The sequence below is a fragment of the Schistocerca americana genome, chromosome 8 (genome assembly GCF_021461395.2).
Source record: "Schistocerca americana isolate TAMUIC-IGC-003095 chromosome 8, iqSchAmer2.1, whole genome shotgun sequence".
In the NCBI taxonomy this organism is placed as follows: Eukaryota; Metazoa; Arthropoda; class Insecta; order Orthoptera; family Acrididae; genus Schistocerca; species Schistocerca americana.
In genome coordinates, this window is record NC_060126.1 from 392,533,022 (window position 1) to 392,560,925 (window position 27,904).

The window sequence follows — 27,904 nt, forward strand, 5'->3', positions numbered from 1 at the left end:
AACGTCTGTACGGTAATAAATAAAAAGTACTATATTGTTTTATGTTCCACAATATTCATTTATTCAAATTTACCGGTTTTCGGTTAGAAGGCTATCATTAAACTTTAACTGACTATCGTCGCTAAAGAAGTTACAATATTTGTATACAACATTGGAAATTACGTTACTAATCTAAACTGAAACACAAACGTCCAGTAAATGTCATATTTGACAGTAGTATGCTAGTTCAAATTAAAAGATAAAAACTGAAAAGTAAATAAATATAAAGAAGCATACCGGGTAAACATTAAGTTGACTAAGAAAATAACACAGTGTGTATATAACAGTTTACATTAAATAAACAAATATTATAAAATTACTACATAGTAATAATATTTCAAGAGGTGTTACTGATGGAAAGAGTGAGAGAAACCAAGAAAAAGAAATAATTTAACAATTGTTTCAACAGAATGTGTGGAGTACATAGCCAATCACGATAAAAAATCGGTAAATACAGGAAAATGGAGCAATAGGAAAGAACAGACAGTGTGAGGAGTAATGGCAAATTGAGAGGATCGTGTAAGGTTAGAAGAGGGGAAGGATTAATACGCGCTTGGGCATTTAAGATTAAATCAGAACTGTCGGCTACATGTTTGTTGATTTACAGAGCTTCCAACATGCTGACTTTTTGGCCTTTGTTTGCTAAGTGTAGGACATGGCTATGTGGCCCTCAAGCAATGCCTGATCAGCGGATGTGGAATCTTAATGCTACACCCTCTAGCTGGGTTCATGTTCAGCGAGCCTAGTTGCTATGTCTCCGCTTGACAGAACTATTTAAAGCTGATCATAGTCAATTTTGTACGCCCAGATGTTGGCTAGCAATTAGGTCATGTCTTTGCTACTGATAATACACTGGGTTGTGGTGTTATTCACATAGTACGAGATCCTACAGTTGCAAGATTTCAGTGTTTTTCCTACATTCTGTGATACCTGTTGTAGGTTTGGAATTGTACACAAAATAATCTAGGTAAAAAAGTTACAGGCAAGCACAGCTACCAAAAGAAACAGGCGAACACTCCTTCAGACAAGCCGTGATATAAGTTATAGTATAGACGGCTCAGTTACAGAATCAGATTACACTCAATATAACTGTCATGTGGAATATCTTCATATTCATTACACACAAACATCTCTGAGAATTTATGTTGTGCGTCTGCAGAAAACTTCATTCGATTTGATGCCTGTGTTTCGGGTGCCACGGAATGGCAAAACTAATATATTTGTTGGGGCTTACCTTTTGACAGCTGTCGTCGCTCCATGCTCTTACTGCATTTCACCGTTTTCTTAAGATCTTGCTGACTGAGTGTGGATACATCCAGGCTGCTCACCAGCTGCCTCATCTGGAACCAATGCTAAGCAACGGCGTGGGCAGCCAGAGGGACCCCTGTATTGTTGAGAACTGCGGCACGTTGTTTACTCTTAGAGGACGTGCGGAAAATAATAACTACGTAATTGTGGAAATCGTCCAGCGACGATAGCAGGGTGTAACTAGGCTGGAGTATTTGGGACACCCGAGGAAAAACAGAACGAAAAAACAGAAAGAAAAAATTAAAATGGAAAGAAAAGTGGAAATTAGTAAAATCCATGTGCAAAGTGAACTTCTTCGCCATATTCAGATAGTTCAAGGCGGTTCGGCAAAATCCCTCAGAGGTAAAGAGACGCGAATCATTTACCTCCTTCACCCTGGTCAAAGGCCAACCTGCAATAGGGCTCGAACGTCAGTTAACTGAATCTATAGAATGAATGAGCTATGATGTGTGCAAATGTTGCGGCCAAGGCTGTGGTCTTGACTGTCGTATCTACTGATGTGTGAAAAGGAATCAATTGAAAACTTAAATTTAGTTCTTAAAAGTACTGTAGGGGCTAATCAAGAAACAGCTTTTTATCCTGGAACATCTACAAACGTTTTGGCCTCATAATGCTGCGATAGAAGGATTTAAAAAATTGTTCCGCGACTTCTCCCAAGGTAGCCCTATCAAAAATTAAATTCAATGCGTTTGGATGGCATACACGATACCATTCATACATTTGAGCAGATAGTCATTTATATAATTCTTGTGTGCAACGAACGAAATGTAGCGATAGGTCTTAAAAACATAACTTAATCCTACCTCTTTGTTATTCCACGTAAAGTAGTAGAAAGAATCAATATTTATATAATATCTAAAGACATCTGAGCTGACCTGAACTTTTAGGAACACAGCTGACATAAGGGATCATTTCACAGACTGCTGGATGAAAGTATCAACAACTGTGACAGACGAATAACAACAATAAAGAAGGCTTACATAGCTCTGACTAAACTTGTAATGACACTTTATTCATCCAATGATTAAAATCATTTATTCGCAACTATATACTTTGTCTTAAATAATGGCGTAAGTTGCAGACGCATACAGTGCAGTGATATTGGTAAGAAATTCATCGGAACTGTTTGTCGTAGAGCTAATACGTGGTACCCCACCATATGCATAATTCTGTTGATATGTCTCTAGGAACCTGTGGCCGTTGAAAACGTTGAGCGCTCATTTTCGAAGCTAAAACTATTTAATAAAGTATATGTACGACATACACTGAATCAGGTACGGTTATGTAGCTTGGCAACGTTTTCAACAGAAGGACGAAGTGTATCGCAACATATTATAGATAGCGAGCGAGTGTAATAGAAATTCTGTAAAATATTAACTCGTTAAACTAGAAACAAAGTGCGCTATATCTCGCAAACAAATGCTTAGAGCATACATTTCATTAGCGGTTTACATGGATCTTCATGCTCATATACTTCCTTGAAATTATCTTTTGCCGCGCGAGATTAGCCGAGCGGTCTTAGGCGCTGCAGTCATGGACTGTGCGGCTGGTCCGGGCGGAGGTTCGAGTCCTCCCTTGTGCATGGGTGTGTGTGTTTGTCCTTAGGATAATTTAGGTTAAGTAGTGTGTAAGCTTAGGGACTGATGACCTTAGCAGTTAAGTCCCATAAGATTTCACACGCATTTCATTTTTCAATTCTCTTTTCCATGTTGTTCCTTCTCTTTTTGTATCTATCTTTTATTTTTTGATTTTCTCCTGTCCTGGACACCTGACTTGTTTACTGTTTCTTTAAAAATCGTTCAGTTTCTGAATCTGATCATATCGACTCTCGCATTTTCGATATCTCTTCCTATTTCTGTTTACATCTACCTCTACATGATTACTCTGCAATTCGCAATTAAGTGTTTGGCACAGGGTTCTGCGAACCACCTCTAAGTTACTTCTCTACCGTTCCTCTCTCGAACAGCGCGCGGGGAAACGAACATTTACATCTTTCCGTGCGAGCTCTGACTTCTCTTATTTTATTATGATGATCATTTCTCTCTATGTAGGTGGGAGTTGTTAAAATATTGTTACACACTGAGAAGAATGTTGGTGATCGAAATTTCATGAGAAGGTCCTGCCATAGCGAAAAACGCCACCCCAGTTCGTGTCTCACATCCATGGCACTCTCTCCATTTCGCGATAATACGAAACGAGCTGCCCTTCTCTGAACTTTTTCGATGTCCTCCGTCAATCTATCTGATGTGGATCCCTCACCGCACAGAAATATTCCAGAAGAGGCCGTCTCTTTAGTAGACCTGCTACATTTTCTAAGTGTTCTGCGAATAAATCACAGTCTTTGGTTTGCTTTTCTCGCAACATTAACTATGTGATTACTCCAATTAAAATATTCGTAATTGTAATCCATAAGTATTTAGCTGAGTTAGATTTGTGTGGGTTAACGTGTAAACGAAATTTAGTGAATTTCTTTTTGTACTCAACTGGATGGCTTCACACTACTCACTATTTAAAGTCAACTGCTGCTTTTCACACCAGGCAGATATCTTGTCTAAATGATTTTGTAATTCGTTTCGATCAAGTGATGACTTCACAAGACAGTAAATGACAGCATCATCTGCAAATAATCTAACAGGGCTGCTCAGATTGTCTCTTAAATCGCTTATGTAGATTTAGAACAACAGAGGACCTATATCACTTCGTTGTCGAACGCCAGACATTATTTCTGTATTACCCTGACTTTCCGTCATCACATTCGAGTCACACAACTTAGGCGATACCCCATAGGCATGCAGTTTAATTAGAAGTCGCTTGTGAGGAACAGTGTCAAACGCCTTCTGGAAATCTAACGATGTGGAAACAATTTGACGTCTCCTGTGGATAGCACTAATTACTTCGTGAGAATAAAGAGGTAGTAGTGTTTCACGAGAACGATGTTTTCTGAATCCGTGTTGTCTGTTTCCTCAATAAATCGTTTTCTTCGAAGTGATTCATAATGTTCGAGCGCAGTATATGTTCCAAAATCCTATTGAAAATCGACAGTAGTTGTATGGGTCTGTAATTCAGCGGATTTCTCCTGTTTCCTTTGTTGGGTATTGGTGTGATTTGTGCAACTTTCTAGTCTTCGCATACGGATCTTTCGACGAGCGAGCGGTTGTATATGATTGCTAATTCTTCATACTTAGCAATCAGCATAATCTGAAAGAAACCTGACTGGTACACAATCTGAACCGGAGGCATTGTCTTCTTAAGAGTTTTAATCTGCTTCGCTATATCATGGATGTCTACTTCTAATCTACTCACGTCGGCAGTTGTTCTCGATACGAATTCTGGAATATTTACGTCGTCTTGTTTTGTGAAGGAATTTCGGAAAACTGTGTTTAATAACTCTGCTATAGCGGCACTGTCGCCAATAACATCACCACTGCTATCGCGTTGTGAAGGTATTGACTGCGTCTTGCCAATGGTGTACTTTATATACTACGAGAATCTCTTCGGGTTTTCTGCCAGATTTCGAGACAGGGTTTTGCTGTGGAAACTATTAAAAAGAATCTCGCATTGAAGTTCGCGCTTTTGAAAAACTTCGCCAATCCTGGCGATTTACCGTTCTTTTAAATTCGGCATGTTTTTGTCGTTGCTTCTGCAAGTGTTCTGAACTGTTTGGTGTACCATGGGGGATCAGTTTCCATCTCTTATTAATTTGTTTGGTATATTTCTCTCCTTTGCCGTCGACACTATTTCTTGGAATTTAAACCTTATAAGGTCTACGTTTTAACAGTCAGATCGGAAGGTGTTGATACACTCTCTTAGGAGGATAACAAGCGAAATTTTATCTGCTTTTCTCAATAGATGTATTTTGTATTTATTTTTGGTGGGTTTGGATGTTACCATACTCAGTTCAACTACAACAATTTTGTGGCCAGTAATCCATGTGTGTGCCATGATGGTCCCTCTTTAGTATGGATTACTTACTGTTAAGAAGACCCTCTAATCTAAAAAACCGCCCAGTCCCCTCTACACAGCACCCCGCCACTCGTGTAGTCGCTTCTTGCATCTTATGAACTTCCAGCCATGTAATTCTGTATTTGTAATAGTTTAGTAAGGCAAAATTCTGTTTGGTTATTCTATCATTATTCATAGCGCATATGTGCCCATCGAATTTTGATTTCTTTTTTCTCATTACATCTAACTTTCCAACCATCGGATTTCAAATGGTTCAAATGGCGCTGAGCACTATGGGACTTAACTTCTGAGGTCATCAGTCCCCTAGAACTTAGAACTATTTAAACCCAACTAACCTAAGGACATCACACACATCCATGCCCGAGGCAGGATTCGAACCTGCGGCCGTAGCGGTCGCGCGGTTCCAGGCTGTAGCGTCTAGAACCGCTCGGCCACCCCGGCCGGCTTTCTATTTTATATATTGTGTTGTTATTTAGTTTAAGCTTTTGAGTTGCATTATTGATGTTTGTCATGAACTGTGTGATTTCAGATGCTAATGGCAACTATACTTCTGTTGTTTGCCGTTGTTGTTCTGTGATTTGTTCTTGTGCACTTTCTAGTGAGTCTGTTAATAAGTGTTACGCTATCTGTAATTGCTAGACGTTCTACAGTGATGTTGTTTGGCTTTCTTCCTCGTTGCACATCCTTGGTATTTGTAGCCTTCCTCCACTCTCTAACCAATTTCTCTAATATTTAGTTAAAAATTACGGGGGATATGCCATCTGATTGTCTTACTCATGATTTTATTTCAAAATTTCCTGCCAGTTCTCCCATGAATCTCACCTTAGACAATACACGGTCTAGTCTTATGAATGTGATCACATTTCTGAAGCTTGAATAACCACATTTTACACCGTAGATGTACAGGAGGAGAGTCAGTGACATTCTGGAAGGTCCGCCCCGATAGCTGAGTGGTCAGCGTGACGGATTGCCGTCCTAAGGGCCCGAGTTCGATTCCCGGTTGCGCCAGGGATTTTCTCCGTTCGGGGACTGGGTACTGTGTTGTCTTCATCATCATTTCATCCCTATCCGGGGTGCAGGTCGCCCAATGTGGCATCGAATGTAATAAGACTTGCACCAAGGCGGCCGGACCTTCCCCGGAGAGGTCTCCCGGCCAATGACGCCAAACGTTCATTTCCATTTCCATTCTGGAAGGTACCGACGGGGGTGTGGAGCCATGCCGACTCCAGGGCCGTGACCAGCTGCTGCGATACGTTTCTCGGTTGATAATCCATGGCGCGAACAGCCCGATCGAAGTTGCCACGCCGGCCGAAGTGGCCGAGCGGTTCTAGGCGCTAGAGTCTGGAACCGCGCGATCGCTACGGTCGCAGGTTCGAATCCTGCCTCGGGCTTGGATGTGTGTGCTGTCCTTAGGTTAGTTAGGTTTAAGTAGTTCTAAGTTCCAGGGGACTGATGACTACAGATGTTAAGTCCCATAATGCTCAGAGCCATTTGAACCATTTTTGAAGATGCCACACAGACCGTCTCCTGGCTTTAAATCCGTGGAGTTCGGTGGCCAGGGCAGTGTGGCAAACTCGCCCTGGTGTTCGAACCACGCACGCACTCTGCGAGCTGTGTGACACGTTGCAGTGCACTGCTGGTAGACACTATCGTACTGAGGAGAAACAAACTGCATGTAGGAGTGGACATGGGGGCATGGTCCCCAGGGATAGGTGCATACCTGTGTTGATCTATTGTGCCTCCCAGATTGCCGAGAACATCCGTGGAATGCCACGAAAACATTCCGCAGTCCATAACGCTCCCTCCTCCAGCCTGGATTCTTCCGACGAGTGTTACAAGGTGCTTGCTTTCAGGAGTTGCACGCCGTGCACGCCGACTGCAAAGTGTCCGATGGAACATAAAATATGATTCATCTGAGAAGTATATATGACGGTAGTATCTGTTCCCGAAAGAACAGTTACCGTGGATGACCATGCAGCTTTGCTAGAAATGAAATGATAATTAAATGGACACCCTAGCTGCAAGCAGGCGTTGACACACTCCATTGGGGACATGTTGAAAATGTGTGCCCCGACCGTCATATATAGTTTAAAAAATATGGGTTCCCGGCCTTTGACCTTCTTGTGCGAACGCACACGCTATGCCCGAACTCGTACGGGACTTGGTAGATTAATCTGCCACGAGTAATGAGTATGATGGGCAAACATCTATTAGGCGCACTACGAATGTAGTGTTGTGGACATGTTGGGAATGTGGATCTCACGGGGAGCGTGCAAGGGATAAGTCCCTGCAGACGCACTATCCTCTGTGCCCGCGGTGGCTCAGATGGATAGAGCGTCTGCCATGTAAGCAGGAGATCCCGGGTTCGACTCCCGGTCGGGGCACACATTTTCAACATGTCCCCAATGGAGTGTATCAACGCCTGCTTGCAGCTAGGGTGTCCATTTAATTATCATTTCATCTGAGAAGGCCACTCATCGCCACTCAGTGGACACCCAGTTCCGTTCTTTGCCGAGGAATAGCAGTCTGCATGGATGTACGAACCAGGCGCCAGCTGCAGAGCGCCATATGCAGCAAAATTCGCTGAACCGTCATTGAGGAGACTCCCCTTCGTTCATCTGGGCGGTCAGTTGCTCAACAGTTGCACATCTGTCCCATCTGCGCAGCCATCGCTACCCCTGTCATCTATGGCCCATGGTGCACCACAATTGCTCCAGCGCCGGTTTTGCATCGCTCAGTTTTGCCATGCGCGGTACACATTAACCACGGTGACACGCGAAAAAAATTTACAAATTTACCCGTTTTGGAAATGCTCCCACCCTTGGCCCAAAAACCAATTATCATACCCTTTTGGATATTAGATAAATCGCTCCGTTTCCGCATTAAGACAACGACTGCTGTGTTTTCCGCGTCCCCCGACACGCTTTATATACCCTCCATTGCTAGCACTGCCACCCACCGCCTGTGAGTGGTTATTGCGCGTTGACGTCGAAGATAGGCGGTAGTCACATTAATGTGACTGGAATGGGTATCAGCGTCGTCCTATTATTACGCTGAATTTTAATCCCACTCCTGAACGTTTCTTTCATTTCCGTCATTTTTTCTTCAATACATAAACCGAGGCCGGCCGTTGTGACCGAGCGGTTCTAGGCGCTACAGTCTGGAGCTACGCGACCGCTACGGTCGCAGGTTCGAATCCTGCCTCGGGCATGGATGTGTGTGATGTCCTTAGGTTAGTTAGGTTTAAGTAGTTCTAAGTTCTAGGGGACTGATGACCTCAGAAGTTGAGTCCCATAGTGCTCAGAGCCATTTGAACCCATTTTGAACATAAACCGAACAGTAGGTGTGCAAGACTACAATCCCTGTCCTAAACCCTTTCTAATCTAAGCTCTCCGCTCTTAGTCTTAGATTCTTAGTTTTACCTCTTTGTTCGTGTAGATGTTGTGTGTTAAGCGTCTTTCCCTACAGTTTGCACCCTTTTCATAAGGATTTCGAATATCTTGCCCCAATTGTACATTACTGAACGCTTTTTCTAGGTCGTCAAATTCTATGAAGACGTCTCGATTTTCCTTAAATATTGCTACCATTATCAAACGCAACGTCAGACCAGCTTCTCTGGTGCGCTTACCTTTCCTGAAGCGAAACTGGTTGTCATTTAACAGGTTCCTAAATTTCTTCTCCATTCTTCTACATATTATTCTCGTCAGTAACTTGGATGCCTGAAATGTTGAGCCGATTGTGCGATATGCCTCGCACTTACCTTCCCTTGCTATCTTCGGAAAGACGTGGATGCTTTTTTCGTAAAACACGATGCTATGTCTCCAGAATCATAAATTCTAAAACCAACTTGAATAGTCGATTGGTTGTCAGTTGCCATAATCCCTGTGTGACGATCATCTTTCATGCTTCCCTAAGTCGTTTAAGCAGTTGCCGGATGATCCTTTTGAAAATGACTGCAATATGCTGTCTTCCACATGCCTCTCCAATTCATCTTGCACTTAGTCTCTAATAACCTCATCGTCACCGCGTCTTTAATCCCTAATATATCGTAATTCCTTTTCTTATGTTCGTGACACAATCTTTTCACGAATAAACGACATCTGTACGACTTTACGATCATCATAAGAATTTTATAATGTCACGACCTTCCTGTATACGTCTTCATAGCCCACAATACTTCCAGCTTTCCCGTTTGGCTCCAATAAAGGGAAATACTGGGCTAAGGAAATTTTTGTGAATTTATTGCATAAAAGTTGAAATTATTAGGAATATCATCTTAAAACTAAGTCGTTAAGTTGTTAATTGAACAGGAACATGAAATCTTAAAAAATCGTTAACAATAATATAATACTGTCATGTCATTTTGAAAAATTTACAGTTATTTTTAATGTACATACCAATAACTGTTTCTGTTACTGTTACTTGTCTGAATGCCAACGCTCGTGCACCAGATGTATTTTCTGGCTAGCTAATAAACAACATAGGTTGCGTAGTAGTAAGTGCTATGACCCAGTTCCGAGAAGTTTCTTTATGAAATCTGCGTGCTAAGCTATTACTTTCTTCTGGTTCGTAGGTCAATGATCTGACAATGTGGTGTGTCATAGTTCGACTAAAAGGTCTGCTCTTGATTCACCTCATGTACCCTACAAGCCCGTCTTCTTGCTCTGCAGTGAAAATATTTTTAAATTTCCCATTTGATTTGTCAACTATGTAGTTGGGATTACTCTTAGCATTACGAAAGTATCTTTCCAATGTTAGACGCTTTTAAAACCTCCATTTCAGAAGATAAGATGCGCTAAACTGACATTTCCATTGATTTAATATGTAACTGCTGTCTACCAGTCTTACTAATGTAAGTTGATACCATCTGGAAAAGCAAGAAAATTAAAAGAAATGCGTAGTTTGAAATGTAACTGCATCAAAAAAGAGCGGGGCAAAACGGGACGCTATCCCATTCTGCCCTGACGCATATCGCCTCAAGGGCACATTTCGGGTTAACAACTTTTACGGAGCATAACAACTGACGGATTCAAACGTGTTACTTAACTAATGTATAGCAAATGGCGTGTACTTTAAGATTACATGTCATTTAAGGGGGTAAATTAACATTTAACGGTTTATCTCTCGTTTCCTGCCAATATATATATAAAACTACATTTGGAAACGTGAAGAACAACTATACCAAGTCGAAATGGCTGTCGCACATTCCCTTCCATTCAGAGAGATAGTTAAAGGTCACTACAATAGGTTTTTGCATTCTCCGGTCTCCGCTATCGCACTCTGCCCCGTGTTTCCCTACATAGCGAAATTTACAGCACAGCGCTGTAGCCTATGGTAGCATCAACGGCTCCCACCAGGCTCCTCATCCACTGTAAGCAAGTTTGGATGACAGATGCAGGTACAGTGCGTCATTCTATGCTGCTCGGAGACCACGAGAAATATGGGCCCCATAACGAACTTGTGACGTCACTTTAGTCGCCTTGTCCGTCATACTTCACGAACGCTCGGCTCGGTGCAAGGCCCACAGGAAATCAATACGCCAGTGATAAGATAAACATCGAAGGTCTTATCTACCATGAGTTTCCTTGCTGAAATAGTGACTTACTGCCTTCCTGCCAGAGATGACTGCTGGCATTCATGCCACGTGTCGTGTCACGTGCTGTGACGTTAGAGCTGCGTCCTTTCTTTCTCATGGGCCTCGATGTTGCTTCAACTCCACACCAGATTAGTGGTTGGCGATCGGTCACGTGTCTCTCCCTCGGGAACCAACGACCAGATGTTTCCACTGGGTGAGAGATCTGGAGAACCAACTGGCCAGGACTGCAGTCGAACACTCTCCTCATCGATGTAGGCCAGGACAGCACAGTCAAGATGCAGTCCTGCGTTATCTTGCTGAAAGACGATGCCCTGGATACCTCAACTATCAGACACAGCCACGGGCCTTAAAAGTTCAAACATGTAACGGATGCTGTCAAAATTGCCCGCTTTGTTATCGTGTTGGGTGCGCAACTGGTCGGCAAATCATAACACAGGATATAGAGGACATATGGCAACGTTCTTTCTATTCATTACCTGCACATGTGCATACATCCAGCATGATGCTGCACGCAGAACCGATAATGGTTTGAAAGGGCAATGCGGTGTCACTCATGTTACCAATGTTGTCGTTACGCTGCATATTCACTGAGCGCGGCAGCGGTCGCTGCTGACAAAACGTTACACCTGTAACGAGCAACTGTTCCAAACGTTAGTGACGTAAGAAGCAGCTTACTTCGCGCATGCGCAGAAACTGTTCTCCCTACCTGTTCTCAAAAATGGTTCAAATGGCTCTGAGCACTATGGGACTTAACATCTGTGGTCATCAGTCCCCTAGAACTTAGAACTACTTAAACCTAACTAACCTAAGGACATCACACACATCCATGCCCGAGGCAGGATTCGAACCTGCGACCGTAGCAGTCGCGCGGTTCCGGACTGAGCGCCTAGAACCGCGAGACCACCGCAGCCGGCTACCTGTTCTCAAATAGCTAAATATTTCTGACAACGAAGAAAGTACACTACTGTCCATTAAAATTGCTACAGCAAGAAGAAATGCAGATGATAAACGGGTATCTATTGGACAAATATATTATACTAGAACTGACATGTTATTACATTTTCACGCAATTTGGGTGCATAGATCCTGAGAAATCAGTACCCAGAAGAACCACCTCTGGCCGTAATAACGGCCTTGATACGCCTGGGCATTGAGTCAAACAGAGCTCGGATGGCGTGTACAGGTACAGCTGCCCATGCAGCTTCAACACGATACCACAGTTCATCAGGAGTAGTGACTGGCGTATTGTGATGAACCAGTTGCTCGGCCACCATTGACCAGACGTTTTCAATTGGTGAGTGATCTGGATAATGTACTGGCCAGGGCAGCAGTCGAACATTTTCTGTATCCAGAAAGGCCCGTACAGGGCCTGCAACATGCGGTCGTGCATTATCCTGCTGAAATGTAGGGTTTCGCAGGGATCGAATGAAGGGTAGAGCCACAGGTCGTAACACATGCGAAATGTAGCGTCCACTGTTGAAAGTGCCGTCAATGCGAACAAGAGGTGACCGAGACGTGTAACCAATTGCACCCCATACCATCACGCCGGGTGATACGCCAGTATGGCGATGACGAATACACGCTTCCAATGTGCGTTCACCGCGACGTCGCAAAACACGGATGCGACCATCATGATGCTGTAAACAGAACCTGGATTCATCCGAAAAATGACGTTTAGCCATTCGTGCACCCACGTTCGTCGTTGAGTACATCATCATAGGCGCTGCTGTCTGTGATACAGCATCAAGGGTAACCGCAGCCGTGGTCTCCGAGCTGATAGTCCATGCTGCTGCAATCGTCGTCGAACTGAGATGGTTGCTGTCTTGCAAACGTCCCCAACTGTTGACTCAGGGATCGAGACGTGGCTGCACGATCCGTTACGGCCATGCGGGTAAGATGCCTCTCAGCTCGACTGCTAGCGATACGAGGCCGTTGGGCTCCAGCACGGCGTTCCGTATTACCCTCCTGAGCCGACAGATTCCATATTTTGCTAACAGTCATTGGATCTCGACCAACGCGAGCAGCAATATAGCGATACGATAAACAGCAATCGCGAAAGGCTACAATCCGACCTTTATCAAAGTGGGAAACGTGATGGTACGCATTTCTTCGTCATCTTCGTGGTGTAGCAATTTTAATGGCCAATAGTGTACATGTCACTGCCGCTCGTTTCACTCATAGCAATTTATGCTGTCTACCTAGGTTCCTGCCGAACCACTCACTACGAAATCGCCACGTATTATGAAATAAACAGCCGAATATTTATTTCATTCTTCCTTTTCTAATCATACGGAAATAGAAATAATATTCAATTTTGCCGTACTCCCTTGTATTATCAAACTGCCCGTTGGCTTCTGTCTCGGGTTCTCTGTCTGACGTTTGTTTGATGATTTTTCTGACGTTTCACCAGCAAGAGTGGCTGGCATTGTCAAAGCTTCACCCTCCATTGTTGGTGGCGGACTGGATTCCAGCTCGCGGCCTCAGACTATATTTACTTGGCGCGCCGAAGTCCAAGGGCTTTTCGGTGGTCATTTCTGGTGGAGCTCTCCTCTTGCTACTTGCAACGGTCTTTCGTGTGTCAACAAGTGGTCACGACAGCTTTAACAAGTTTTTTATTTGTATTACACTCATAAGAAAGTCCCAGAATGTGTTAAGAATGCTAAGATGAAGAAAAAAAAATATTAGCACATAGCAAGACGCGAAGCTACGAATCTACTTCCTTCGACACTGTAACTCATGCCATAGTGAGATCATTTTGGTTGTTTGTCTTCAATATCAGTGTGTATCTTGAGGGCTTATATCGTTGAAGAGTCAGTAACTGACATTTAACGCTAAGGGTGACATGTCATAAATCTTCAATGTGCCGCTACCTAGAAACAGCATATTGCAAGTTATAATATATAACATATTTTTGAAAGACAAATCCGCTGCGTAATTTTTCGTTATACAGTATATAGAACGTAGGAGGCGTTAGTTCTACCTACTTGGAACGGTTACGTTGAAATATTATCCAAGGATGTAGTACACGTCATGCCTCTTTCATGGTGTTGCAATATTAACGACCTTCAGCGCAATGCCAAAGGAATACACACATTCACTCACTCAAGCGTGAGCAAGGACTTCGTATTTTATCGAGTACAACACTGTACCAGAAACAAATTAAAAATGGTCCCAATCACCCGATTCCGAGCAAAGTTTTCAGAAGATTTCCTTAGATTATCAGAAAAATGCCGGAACTGATCCTCGACTCCTATCTTTGCGAGTTGTGAACTACTTTACTCTGCTCACAGCTTGCTGAGACATTACATAAAAGTCCAAAATCGCCTCTGTTCACACGGTTAGGGAACAAAACTGGCGCAAAAGCAGAAAAACAGAATAAACATACTGAATTTGTCTTACGATATGTGTTTTCTATGTAATAAACGTCTTCTATAAGACAAATTTAATTTTACTACTTCGCAAGTACAGTAGCCAAACGCAGGGAAAAAATCCGTTTAAAATCTGGATAGTTTGTTGTTATTGAGAGTGTAATGATTCATGACAACGTTTGTATCACAGTAGTCGCTAAATTGCTACCCTGAGTACAACACACTTGATAAGCTGTCCTTCGGAGGAGGTAAGTGCGATAACTCGTTCAAATGTGTGTGAAATTTTATGGGACTTAACTGCTAAGGTTATCAGTCCCTAAGCTTACACACTACTTAACCAAATGGACAAATACACACACCCATGCCCGAGGGAGGACTCGAACCTCCGCCGTGACCAGCCGCACAGTCCATGACTGCAGCGCCTAAGACTGCTCGGCTAATCCCGCGCGGCCGATAACTCGTGTATAGTGTCTAGTAACGCTTATTTTACAGATCCTTGTGTTTCGCGGGATGTTACTTTCGCTTCTGACGACATATTAAGTTCTGTCTGGCGGCAACAGCTACCAAATCACGACACTTGTCACTATTTAGATAGCGGAATACCTTTGAGAGCCTCAACAGTTTTGCTAACTAGGTTTCCACCAAGACATTAAGGGAATGTCTGAGGGATAATCTATGAAAGTAAATATTTGCCAAAAGAAGCAACCACGCACCTACCCTATATCCCCGGGACCTGGACGGGCAGACCGCCGTTACGGTCGGAATCCGCTACGTCACGGACTAGGAAGGAGGTGCGTCTCACATCAATGAAGGGCATTGTGCTAGATTATTAAGATAGCTAGTCATATATGTAGTTTAGTAGAAATAAATTTCTTGATATTAATAATTTAGGATCCTGCAGCGATAATACAGTTCTAGGGGCATGCCCGCTGGGGTTAGCTCGGAGGGCACAGCCTCAAAAGTAGGCTTATACTCGTGCTGGCACACCTGTAACACTGCAGTAATGTAGTGCAGTAGAACAGTAATATAACTGGTAGTTCCCAGCAGAGTAAATCATGTAGCTAGCTTGCGCATTAGAATTAATGAAACACTACTGTATACTGTATTTATCTGCATGTGGCATTGTAGGAGCCACTAATTGGTTAGTTAGTGGGTTATTGATGTGTGATGAACGTTGTTATGAATAAAGAAGTTTTTTTTTAAAGAAAAAAGCAAATAATTTGTTTCGTAGGTGCCAGTATGCTTCTGTACTAAAGACGTTACAGAAGTTAGTAAAGGAAAGTAAATTCTGTTGCGCATTTAACTGTTGTATCACTGCTATCGACACTGGTATGACACATGACAGAGAACTGCTTTGTTCCTGGTAGGTGTATATAGAAATCGGTGTCAGTACTCCACTAATTCGGCGATAGATTCGTGTGGAGTTAAAGAGTTGCCAAAAATTCGCATCTTTATCTCCGCCCGGACCCCATTCGAGCCAGCATCTGCGTGCGTTCCTCAGTCTGAACAATCAATCTATAAAAAGAAATCAAATTATGCCACGTGTCTGACTGTCCTTCGCCTCTCTTACCGATGGAATAAGAGAGGAATTCCAGAAACTGTAGATATTAAAGACACAGCATCGAAACTTTCTAAGAATATTAATGGTTTAGAAAAGGCGCACTTCGTTTCATGGAATTGGTGACGTTGGTGGTGACCTCGTAGACAGGAAACAATGCGAACACCTTGCTTGGCCTCGTTAGTAACACGAAGTCCATCTGAAGAAAGCTGTTCTTTGTTTGTAATTTTATAGCGGCGACTGAGCCATAGGACTTAGGTGACATATTGCAATGGTGCATTCTTGCCGTGAAGCATTATGGCAGGCGAATCATGTAACTAACTAAAACAGCATTGGGATACCAGCAATGCTGCAATTTCCTCACTGGTACCAAATTCCCATAAGGTAAGCATTAAACGTAGGTCCACCGTTAGACAGAAAAAGTTGCAACACTATGACAGGATCTCGCTAGGAAAATATAATATTTATGCTTCAAAATGCTCAACAAAATGGCTCTAAGCACTATGGGACTTAACATCTGAGGTTATCGGTCCCCTAGTACTTATAACTAATTAAACCTAACTAACCTAAGGACATCACACACATACATGCCCCAGGCAGGATTCGAACCCGCGACCGTAACAGTCGCGCGGTTCCGGACTGAGCGCCTTAACCGCGAGACCACCGCGGCCGGCGCTAGACTTACACACTATTTAAACTAACTTATGCTAAGAACAATACACACAGCTATGCATGATGGAGGACTCGAACCTCCGGCGCCGGCAGCTGTGGCCGAGCGGCTCTAGGCGCTTCATTCCGGAACCGTGATGCTGCTACGGTCGCAGGTTCGAATCCTGCCTTGGGCATGGATGTGAGTGATGTCCTTAGGTTAATTAGGTTTAAGTAGTTCTAAGTCTAGTGGACTGATGACTTCCGATGTTAAGTCCTATAGTGCTTAGAGCCATCTGAACCATTTGAACCTCCGGCGGGAGAGGCCGCGAAGTGATTGGCATGGCGCCTCTAACCGCGCGGCCACTCCGCGTGGCCATTTATACTTCACATGACATTTCATAATGCAAAGTAATGAGCAACACGTCAGACAAACTCAAATGATTTTTATAGTTACTTGCCTTTGCATTGGCGTTTTGCATCTTTTGTAGCTTTTATTGTTGTTTTCGTTAGTGTATCATGTCTACTCTAAAACATATTTTGAGGTAGGACCTACTATAACTTTTATCTCTCCAGTACGAATTTTAGTATGACTGTTTTCCTTGACCTGAGTTTTTACTTCATGTTTCACCAAAGTTAAGTACAGATATTTCATCTTGTGGCTGAAACTTCGCTTTTCTCGCGTTTGTTTCACAATGTACAAGGCTACTATAAATGATTCATTCGCTTCCAAAGCTCCTTGTTTTCCAAAGCATGACATGTTCAAATGTTACTGATGCATAAACTCACTAAGTTTGCATTCTGCACTACACAAATTTTCGACAGTTCCCTCCCTGGTCACACGACACACTTCCAAGCGGTAGTCACTTTCGTTCCATGCCTTATGCATCAACATCCTGTCAGTGGTCATCACAGAAACTCTGATGCGTCCTTGACCTGTTCTAGTGTTACGGGCACTGGCAGTACGTAAACACGGTCCTTAATGTAGCCCCAAAGAGAAACGCCACGAGGCGCTAGGTCAGGCGATCTAATGGGCCAAGAAAACAGAGCCACATAACCTTCATCACAACTACGTCCAAACCACCGATGCGGAGGTTCGTCGTTTAGTTAGCAACGAACATCGATGCTACAACGAGACGGTGCCCCATCTTGTTAGCAGATTAAGTTCTCGGAATCAGCAGTCAGTTGTGGAAACAACCACAACTGCAACATACCAAGGTAAGAGATATCCATCATAGTTTTCAACAGGAGAAAAACGGCCTATACAGCTTCGTCTGACACTGCACATAAAACATTAACCTTGGGCGAAAATCGTTCATGTGCCACAACTGCATGAGGATTTTCAGTGCACCAGACTCTCAGCTTGTGTGGATTAACCTCCCCAGGTTAACCGAAGGTCGCATCTTCGTTAATATCAGCTCCGAGGCAAAATGTTCATCTTTTTGCTTTGTGTTCATTTAGTCGAGACACTGCCGCGCGGAGTGGCCGCGCGGTTTGAGGCGTCATGTCACGGACTGCGCGGCCCCTCCCGCCGGAGGTTCGAGTCCTCCCTCGAGCATGGGTGTGTGTGTGTTGTTCTCACCAAAGTTAAAGTTAGTTTAAGTAGTGTGTAAGTCTAGGGACCGATGACCTAGACAGCTTGGTCCGTTAGGAATTCACACATATTTGATTTCGTCAAGGCACTGCTCTCATAACGCCAACTAATGGGCGCAACTTAAATGTGTTGAATTTACAGTTCTATTCTTGCATCAGTCATATTTATGCTTCGTAATTTTATCCACTGCTGTCAGTGTTTCTTCCGTGACTGTATTTCTTCAGGAAAATTTGGAAAGCAAATTGATATACCATCTAGGGCTCGAAATGCATTGTGCATTTAAGTCACATCTGTGACTGACGGCGGTTGTACATGCAATACTTTAGAAAATATAGAAGTCTGGAAAGGAATTTTTAGCAGCTCTGTATAGCTATGGAAATGTGGTTTGGCCTTGGGCAAACACACATTCTTCTTGTGTAGCGCCCAAACATATTTACGTGAAGTTTCACCAACATCTATGCGTTCATTTATTCTAAGCTTCTATGGAGAGCTGTTGCTACATATGTCTTTTAGCTTGTGGTTCATGTCCATAACGTGTTTTTCAAATGTAGAATGACTAATGTTACTCTTCTAGATCAAACACTTGCTCACATACGACAGCTCCACAATGACACAAACACAATCCACCCACAGATAAAATTCACCAAAGAATCAGAAATTTAAAAAGTTTTATTTCCTTGACACAATACACAGACACAACAACCAACGTCAATTCTCCATATGCACTAGACCCACCCCAGCCACCGACAGCCATAGACATAAACCACCCTATAACACATAAACAATCTGGTTTCTGAGACATGCTACACAGGTTGAATAAACCTCCTGTAAATTAGGACAGCTACAAAAGCGAACTACATACAATCAAACAAATAACTGTTGAGAATGGATACAAACAAACGCGATAAATAAACTAAACCACAAAATTAGAAGCAAGATGAAAGAGTCGTCGAACATACACCAACAAACAGAGCAACACCTACATACAAACACAGATACACAGAATATAAGCACACAGACACACACGCAACACATCTGAACAGATAGCATCTACAAAAACAAGATGCACGCCATTACCTACAACAACAAACTGGCTCAAAGGAGTGGCGACATATTCAAAAACACGTTCTTAGTTCCTATTTAAGCATAGATTTTTAACGCTGACATTCAACCTCGTTTTGTTAGCTACAAGTTTGTGATAACTGTTGATAGCAATAGCCAAAGCGGCACAATAAATAAAGAAATTTATTAAGCTTTCTAGACGTTTTTATGCACAAAATAACGTTCACCTTAATCCACATCACCATGCAGTTCGCTCTCCGATCCCCGTCCCCGGCCTCACGCATCCTCTGTGTTTAAGATTCTTTGCTAGCTTTGAAGTGCAATGCTGTTCTACATAATCTGTGGAGTCTCATAAAATTTGTATTTCCTTCTACTGTTCATAGCAGAGCAGAAATTTCTGCACTAATATCACATTTAGTCCATGTCGTAACTCTGTTCACAACAAGCTTTCATAGTCAAGTAACAACATGCTCTACTTTAACTGGAGCTTGGCTGTACCTAGTGACGCGACCAAGTGAGTTCCTGCTACTACCAGATATCCCTTTCGCTTTGCCGAGTAATAGACATGTCTGTCTGCGCACGTAGGTTGTCACACGACACAACACGGTGACCGCGGAAAGGCGGGCCCCGCCATCGTGTCCTTAAAGAGTCACTCACGGGCTGAAGCCGATATCGCATTCGGTTGGTTCAGCTGACCCGGTGTGATGATACCGCATCATCCCCAAATTCATACACCCTTTGTGGAACTTTTTATAGTGTGTCCCACCGCAATGAGGCCCCATAAACATGTGTAATCATTCCATTGAAATTGCACAGTGTAATTTGTGACGATTGACGCAACATCGTTTGACGCAACAGTGTGTTTCCGCGCGTCGCTGTGGCTGTAGCTCTGTGTTCAATGTTTAGTGACAATGTATCGCTATTCTGTCTTGTGAGACAATATTGGGTTACTTGTTCTGTTAAGGCGTGTCAGAGAATGTTCGTTGGACGGTTTGGCGACGAACACGTACCGTCTAAATGCTGCATACAAAAGTAAGTGAACAAGATGGTGTGCTGTGGAACGGTACTGGATCTTCTCGATAGGGGATAGCCGCCATTATTGGAGGAACTCACGTGAAACAAAGATGGTTGCCATCTCCTGCAAAGTCTGTTCGACGTTTATCTCAGGAATCTGGAATGTCACGGAGCACATGTCACAGACCTGCGAAGAAAATCTGCATGTACCCATACAGGTTTACAGATGTTCAGGAACTGAATGTCAATGCCAAAGACAAACACATTCTGTTTTGCCATAGGTTTGAGCAATTTATTGCTCAGAGGCCAGGAATATTGCAGTACACATGGTTCAGTGATGAGGCGTGGTTCTACATCTATATCTACATACATACTGCGCAATCCACCATACGGTGCGTGGCGGAGGGTACCTCGTAGCACAACTAGCATCTTCTCTCCCTGTTCCACTCCCAAACAGAACGAGGGAAAAATGACTGCCTATTTGCCTCTGTACGAGCCCTAATCTCTCTTATCTTATCTTTGTGGTCTTTCCGTGAAATATAAGTTGGCGGCAGTAAAATTGTACTGCAGTCAGCCTCAATTGCTGGTTCTCTAAATTTCCTCAGTAGCGATTCACGAAAAGAACGCCTCCTTTCCTCTAGACTCCCATCCGAGTTCCTGAAGCATTTCCGTTACACTCGCATGATGATCAAACCTACCAGTAACAAATCTAGCAGCCCGCCTCTGAACTTCTTCTATGTCCTCCCTCAATCCGACCTGATAGGGATCCCAAACGCTCGAGCTGTACTCAAGAATAGGTCGTATTAGTGTTTTATAAGCGGTCTCCTTTATAGATGAACCACATCTTCCCAAAATTCTACCAATGAACCGAAGAAGACTATCCGCCTTCCCACAACTGCCATTACATGCTTATCCCACTTCACGTCGCTCTGCAATGTTACGCCCAAATATTTAATCGACGTGACTGCGTCAAGCGGTACACTACTAATGGAGTATTCAAACATTACGCGATTCTTTTTCCTGTTCATCTGCATTAATTTACATTTATCTATATTTAGAGTTAGCTGCCATTCTTTACACCAATCACAAATCCTGTCCAAGTCATCTTTGATCCTCCTACAGTCACTCAACGACGACACCTTCCCGTACACCAAAGCATCATCAGCAAACAGCCGCACATTGCTATCCACCCTATCCAAAAGATCATTTATGTAGATAGAAAACAACAGCGGACCTACCACACTTCCCTGGGGCACTCCAGATGATACCCTCTCCTCCGATGAACACTCACTATCGAGGACAACGTACTGGGTTCTATTACTTAAGAAGTCTTCGAGCCACTCTCATACTTGGGAACCAATCCCATATGCTCGTACCTTAGTTATGAGTCTGCAGTGGGGCACCGAGTCAAACGCTTTCCGGAAGTCAAGGAATTTGGCATCCGTCTAATACCCTTCATCCATGGTTCGCAAGATATCATGTGAGAAAAGGGCGAGTTGCGTTTCGTAGGAGCGATGCTTTCTAAAGCCGTGCTAATTCATGGACAGCAACTTCTCTGTTTCAAGGAAATTCATTATATTCGAACTGAGAATATGTTCGAGAATCCTGCAACAAACCGATGTTAAGGATATTGGTCTGTAATTTTGAGGATCCGTCCTTCTACCCTAGTTACGTAACCTCTCAGAATACACGTTTGTGATGTAATGAAAATCTACGTGCACTAGTCGACAGATCGCATCATCGGATCAATTCTTTTTCGAGTCTACTGTGACAAGTGCAGGTTACATCGAAATGTTTGAGAACCAGTTGAACGCTGAGCTGGTAGCCCTAGGATGGAGCCACATGCCACACGTCTCGAGTGACTATGGCTTAGGTCGAATCGGTTCTCCCCGTCACAGTTACTTGAAAAGGATTGAGGTCCCCAAGATTACCTGATTTAACACCACCTGACTTTTTCCTCCGGGATGGCCTAAAGGGCAAGGTCTACAGGGACAAACCTCACAACTCGGAAGATTTACGAGAGAACATCATCCGTGAAATCCAGACGGTAGCATCAGACATCATGGCAGCAACATTCGAGAACCTGCAGCGTCGTTTTCAACTGTGTTTACAAGTCGAAGGCGGGTACTTCCGGCACCTTTTCGGATTCACCTTTATTCCCCCAAGAATAGGGTATGACATGTTCATTTTATTTCGTTTTCTGATTTTTATACATACCTTGTAAGTGCAATTCAAGCAAATGTATGTTTGTGGGGCCTCTTTCGAGTGGGACGTCACACGCCACGAGACGGTGCCCGCGACCGTGTCCTTGGGAATAGCTTGGTTCAGTTGACTCGGTGTGATGATTCCGCGTCTGTCCCCAAATGCATATACCCTCTGTGGAACGCTTTATAGCTTTATTGGCCCTCTACGCGCGCTCTAGAACGATAGCAGAAAATCTTCGCCGTCTGATTCCTCGAATTAGAGTCTTGAATGGTCTGTGAAGGAGCTGCACTGCATTCAAGAGGGGAAAGGCGGCCAGAAATGCCAGGATGTTGCAGTGAGTAACGGCTCGTCTTACTATCTCCACGGTCACTCCACTTTCGACTCCAGTCCAGTGCGCTCCAACTTCGTTCTTACTCCCGTTACGCTGCGAGTGAGACCTGAAGTGTTTGGTCTGAATCTCAGGAGAAAGGACGACTACAAGGAGGATCCTGAGCACCAGGAGCTTTCTCGGCAAGCCTTCGACGAGACTGTGAGTTAGTGCAATGGTTAATGTTATTGTGAAAAGAGAAAATACTGTCGAGTTTACGATTTTTAATCATAGTTTCTGCCGCTGTATAGATACATAACAATGAAAGAGAAACAAGTTGCGAAAATATCTCCACTGAACTACTTTGAACATTTTGTTTATTGAACAGAAAAGTTTTAGTAAGTCCGTCCTATAGCCTTTTCAGTATTTTGTTAACTTCGTCAGTGTACATTTTCGAAGCAAAGTTACATCATTAGAGCTGTAGCTGTCATCGAAGGTGCCAACGCGCCGAAAACGTGAACCTGTAAATTTTGCTGCGTTCTGTTGTATATCACTTTACGCTGATGTAGTTTTCACACATTGAGTAAGCTGTTGTTGAACATGCAGTTTAGATAATGAAGAATTTCTGTTAAGGAAAAACATGAAAACGTGCATAGGAAATGTAAGCTTCCGATCACAGGCAGGTGTAATCCTGAAACTATGGGTAAACAAACTGATCAGTCTCCAAAATTGTTGACCGAGCGTTTGGTGCGTATTACGTAACATGTTATTGCATATGAAATTTAGCTAATATAATTAATTTTTCCTTAGACTTGGATGGATGTCTATCTGTCACCAATCTCGAGAAATCTCATTTGTGATCTCACACACCAGCGATGAAGCCAGAATGAAATATCCACAACATTCCTCATAGTTCATAAACGGTCTGAGATATCGAAATGAGATTTTGGCAAATGTGTAGTTATTGTGCAAAATTTCAGTAAATGCCGTGTTATTCCGCTAACTACAGAGTTTTTCGCCGAAAGAATGTAATTTTTAAGGACAATCCATAGCTGGTGAAATGAAAAATGTTGTGAGTTTTGGAACAATATAAGTAAAGACATTAAATATTTATTTTTTGTGCAGAGGATTTGCTTTTTCAGAAGCTATTGACCTTACTTATCTATAGTTCCTCATTTAATAAACCACCGTTTTAGAATGCTATCGCAAATGCCCATGTTCAGAACATGACAGTGAGGTGACATTGTATAAACTCCGACGTATTTTGGAAAAAGAAGCAAGTTTTAGCATAGGAAACGAATAGATGTAGCTTTTCCTCAAAATTCGCCACACTTGACATTTTTGTGAAAGCTACAAATTATTAAGAATCCAGACGAAAATAAATCGCTGCTTTTGTTCCATTTGCAGCGGGATTCTTTGTAGACACTAAAAAAAAATAGTGGTGACAACAGATCGTTTTGAATGGTCATCATCTAAGTGTGAGGTGGAGAGATTACGCTTAATATTTACAAAAAATGTGAGCCTAGGCTTAAGTTTAGAGCGGTTCTTCCCCTCCAGCGCTCGTCATTTCCCCTGCAGCACCACTCCAGGCAAATGCCGGGATGGTTCCTCTGAAAGGGCACGGCCGACTTCCTTCCCCATCCTTCCCTATTCCGATGAGACCGATGACCACGCTGTCTGGTCTCCTTCCCCAAACCAACCAACCAACCCTGCAGCACCTGCCCACAACCCTTGCCACTACCACTATCCCCATGTGTGGGGCACACATGACTGCGCATCTACCGGCCACATTATTCTGAGTTCATTCTACTCATTACACTCCAGCTACTGGTAACTGACACTTATTTCAAAGACAACAGTTTACGTCTCTCATATCTAACTCTTGTTCTTATTTACTTTTTTTGTTTTGTTAATCCTTTGACTAAGGGCCACAATAAGTTTCACAGTGAATTCTGAAGATTATTTTTTTACCCCATTTGACTCAGCTTCTTGTCATTAAATCGCTTTGTCTGGCACAGCATTCACTAGTATACAGCTGAGTGTTTTCGTTTTGTTAAAGTTTTAGAAGGCATGAGGACTATTCTGAAATAGTTTTGAGATTGACATGTCATGGAACTGTTACTCTGTTAGTAAACTTTGAAACAATAAATACATTTAAGATGCTTCTAGTCCACGGAGCACCGTCCACCCGACTTATACGATCGCAAAAGTGATTTTTTCGTTTGCACATTTAATCTGTGGTCTTGTCTGTCTCTTATTATTATTATTCAGATTCTTTCCTGTAGATCGTCAAATGTTCCACTACGTTCATAGATAACAAATATAGTTTTATAATTAATTTTGGTATTTATAGATAAGAGCCCCCCCCCCCCCCTTGAACCATAGACCTTGCCGTTGGTGGGGAGGCTTGCGTGCCTCAACGATACAGATACCCGTACCGTAGGTGCAACCACAACGGAGGGGTATCTGTTGAGAGGCCAGACAAACGTGTGGTTCCTGAAGAGGGGCAGCAGCCTTTTCAGTAGTTGCAGGGGAAACAGTCTGGATGATTGACTGATCTGGCCCTGTAACACTAACCAAAACGGCCTTGCAGAGCTGGTACTGCGAACGGCTGAAAGCAAGGGGAAACTACAGCCGCAATTTTTCTCGAGGGCATGCAGCTTTACTGTATGATTAAATGATGATGGCGTCCTCTTGAGTAAAATATTCCAGAGGTAAAATAGTCCCCCATTCGGATCTCCGGGCGGGGCTACTCAAGAGGACGTTGTCATCAGGAGAAAGAAAACTGGCGTTCTACGGATCGGAGCGTGGAATGTCAGATCCCTTACTCGGGCAGGTAGGTTAGAAAATTTGAAAAGGGATAGGTTACAGATAGATATAGTGGGAATTAGTGAGGTTCGGTGGCAGGAGGAACAAGACTTTTGGTCGGGTGAAATCAGGGTTATAAATACAAAATCAAATAGGGGTAATGCAGGAGTAGGTTTAATAATGAATAACAAAATAGGAGTGCGGGTAAGCTACTACAAACAGCATAGTGAACGCATTATTGTGGCCAAGATAGATACGAAGCCCATGCCTACTACAGTAGTACAAGTTTGTATGCCAACTAGCTCTGCAGATGACGAAGAAATTGATGAAATGAATTATGAGAAAAAAGAAATTATTCAGATAGTGAAGGGACACGAAAATTCAATAGTCATAGGTGACTGGAATTCGATAGTAGGAAAAGGGAGAGAAGGAAACATAGTAGGTGAATATGGTTGGGGGTAAGATATGAAAGAGGAAGCCGCCTGGTAGAATTTTGCACAGAGCATAACTAAATAATAGCTAACACTTGGTTCAAGAATCATGAAAGAAGGATGTGTACATGGAAGAAGCCTGGAGATACTAGAAGGTATCAGATAGATTATATAATGGTAAGACAGAGATTTAGGAACCAGGTTTGCCGGCCGGAGTGGCCGTGCGGTTCTAGGCGCTACAGTCTGGAACCGAGCGACCGCTACGGTCGCAGGTTCGAATTCTGCCTCTGGCATGGATGTGTGTGATGTCCTTAGGTTAGTTGGGTTTAATTAGTTCTAAGTTCTAGGCGGCTGACGACCTCAGATGTTAAGTCCCATAGTGCTCAGAGCCATTTGAACCATTTTGAGACACTTAAAGCAGCAAAGGAGTTTTGGTATTTGGGGAGCAAAGTAACTGATGATGGTCGAAGTAGAGAGGATATAAAATATAGACTGGCAATGGCAAGGAAAGCGTTTCTGAAGAACAGAAATTTGTTAACATGGAGTATAGATTTAAGTGTCAGGAAATCGTTTTTGAAGGTATTTGTACGGAGTGTAGCCATGTATGGAAGTGAAACATGGACGATAAATAGTTTGTGCAAGAAGAGAATAGAAGGTTTCGTTATGTGGTGCTACAGAAGAATGCTGAAGATTAGATGGGTAGATCACATAACTAATGAGGAGGTATTGAATAGATTTGGAGAGAAGAGAAATTTGTGGCACAGCTTGACTAGAAGAAGGGATCGGTTGGTAGGACATGTTCTGAGGCATCAAGGCATCACCAATTTAGTATTGGAGGGCAGCGTGGAGGGTAAAAATCGTAGAGGGAGACCAAGAGATGAATACACTAAGCAGATTCAGAAGAATGTAGGCTGCAGTAGGTACTGGGAGATGAAGAAGCTTGCACAGGATAGAGTAGCATGGAGAGCTGCATCAAACCAGTCTCATGACTGAAGACCACAACAACAACAGATAAGCGCCTTTCGTCTGATTTCGGTCGTTGGATTACTATTTCAGTTTTCCCAACTCTTAAGACCTTCATATCTCTTCGATTTTAAAGGATCATTTAACAACAGTACTTGAATTTAAACACACAATTGACAGTCTTTCTTTTGGTACTCTTTGAGTTGGGTTGTCTTTGATGCTTCACTTTACTTCCAGCTTTTTAACAAATTCAAATGGCTCCAAGCACTATGGGACTTAAAATTTGAGGTCATCAGTCCCCTAGACTTAGAACTACTAAACCTAACTAACCTAAGGACATCACACACATCCATGCCCGAGGCAGGATTCGAACCTGCGACCGTAGCAGCAGCGCGGTTCCGGACTGAAGCGCCTAGAACCGCTCGGTCACAGCGCCGGCAGCTTTTTAATACATCTGCAAGACTTTTTATTTTACTACTCCCTTAAACACAGTTGTGGGACAAAAATCTTCTGCCATCGGGTCTTTATCGTGCTGACCGCTAACAGTTCATTTTAGGTCTGTTCATCGTTGTCCCCCTACCCTCGATGCTTCGAAAATGTCACTCATTTTGAGTGTCTGGAACCACTGCTATATAACTTTCTCTGGCATGCAACTGAACAACAATGGTATTGTTATTATTTACTATTATTACTGATATTGTTATTAACAACTTCCAAACGAGAACGAAGAGAACCCAGGTAATTCGTGACTATTAGCAAATACACTGCAGAAGTCTAGAACTTCGCATCAGAGCCACTCTCTGAGACGGTGAACTGCAGTCAGATTTATCCTGGCCGCTACTGTACATGACTATCTTCGGTTTGTACATCTGTGTAGACGATTATTCTATAATTCACACTTAAGTGTTCGGCAGTGGATACATAGTACAACCTCTAGAATTTCTTTATCACACCACTCTCGACTAGTACGTGGGAATAATGAATACCTAAGTCTTTTCGTGAAAGCTCTCCATTCTCTTATTTTATCACGATACTCATTT

General features: G+C 43.0%; 1 protein-coding gene and 1 non-coding gene across 2 annotated transcripts in view; both read left to right on the forward strand.

The window, feature by feature from the left end:
* The window catches only part of LOC124545883, a 284,098-nt gene that overhangs the window by 13,183 nt on the left and 243,011 nt on the right, over positions 1-27,904 (forward strand). The gene's annotated exons all lie outside the window — the stretch shown is intronic.
* Positions 7,620-7,694, forward strand: Trnat-ugu. The gene has a single exon. It is a non-coding gene; the product is annotated as a tRNA-Thr (tRNA).